This window comes from Mandrillus leucophaeus, unplaced genomic scaffold (genome assembly GCF_000951045.1).
Source record: "Mandrillus leucophaeus isolate KB7577 unplaced genomic scaffold, Mleu.le_1.0 Scaffold367, whole genome shotgun sequence".
Lineage (NCBI taxonomy): Eukaryota > Metazoa > Chordata > Mammalia > Primates > Cercopithecidae > Mandrillus > Mandrillus leucophaeus.
In genome coordinates, this window is record NW_012103887.1 from 1229172 (window position 1) to 1230320 (window position 1149).

The window sequence follows — 1149 nt, forward strand, 5'->3', positions numbered from 1 at the left end:
CAAATTTCACCTCGATTTTAGTATGAAAGCAAATCTTGTGTTACTGTATTCATTAATCTCAACCATTTGGAACAAAGTATCAATGAAACTTTTCTTGGTATTAGTGTCTTTTAATTACTCATTTTTATGGGAAGAGAGAATGTCTGGGGATAATGTGCAAATAATTTGTAGTTGACTTAGGAATTTATCATGTGACATTTTCCCAGTCTGTTTGCCTTTTTAATTGTCTATGGTTAATATTAATTTGCATTCTGAGTACTGTGTGAGATAAATTAGGTGTAGTGAGGTAGGGATTAATCTGAAATTAACAATTTTATTAAGCAAAATTTTGCTGATGCCATCCTTGAAATTGAGTCCTTCAGTGGATTCTCGTTGCTTTTGTTTTTAAATTAAAATAATTTTTTTTTGAGATAAAGTCTTGCTATGTTGCCCAGACTGGTCTCGAATTCCTGGGCTCTCCTGCCTCACTCTCCTGAGTGGCTGGTATTACAGGTGTGTGTCACCATGCCCAGCTTCTGTTGCTTTTAGAAGGGCTGGCCAGGTGTGCTAGCTCATTCCTGTAATCACAGCACTTTGGGAGGCTGAGGCAGGAGGATCACTTGAGGCCAGGATTTCAAGATCAGCCTGGGCAACACAACAAGACTCCATCTCTAGGAAAAAAAAAAAAAAAGGAGGACCAATATACTGAATGTGGCCTACCTGGCCCTGCCTGCTTGAAAACCTACAGAGCTCCTCCACCTCTCTCCTAGGACATGCCTCCTCCAGCTGTGCCAACCTTACCTGCCAAATGTGTTGGACCCTTCCCTCCTATTCCATCAGATTTCAGTTCAAGAGCCATTGCCTGATGGAAGATTTCCATGACCTCCCACTGTGCTATTGTCTTATGACTGCTGTAACAAATCACCCCAAATTAGCAGCTTAAGACAACACACCTTCTCTTATAGTTCTGGAGATCAGAAGTCTCAATGAACCCCACCAGGTTAAAATCAAGGTGTCAGCCTTTGGGAGGCTCTAGGGGAAGGTCTGTTTTCTTTTCTTTTTCTTTTTTTTTTTCTTCTTTTTTTTTTTTTTGAGATGGAGTCGCATTCTGTCACCCAGGCTGGAGTGCAGTGGCGCGATCTCGGCTCACTGCAAGCTCCGCCTCCCGGG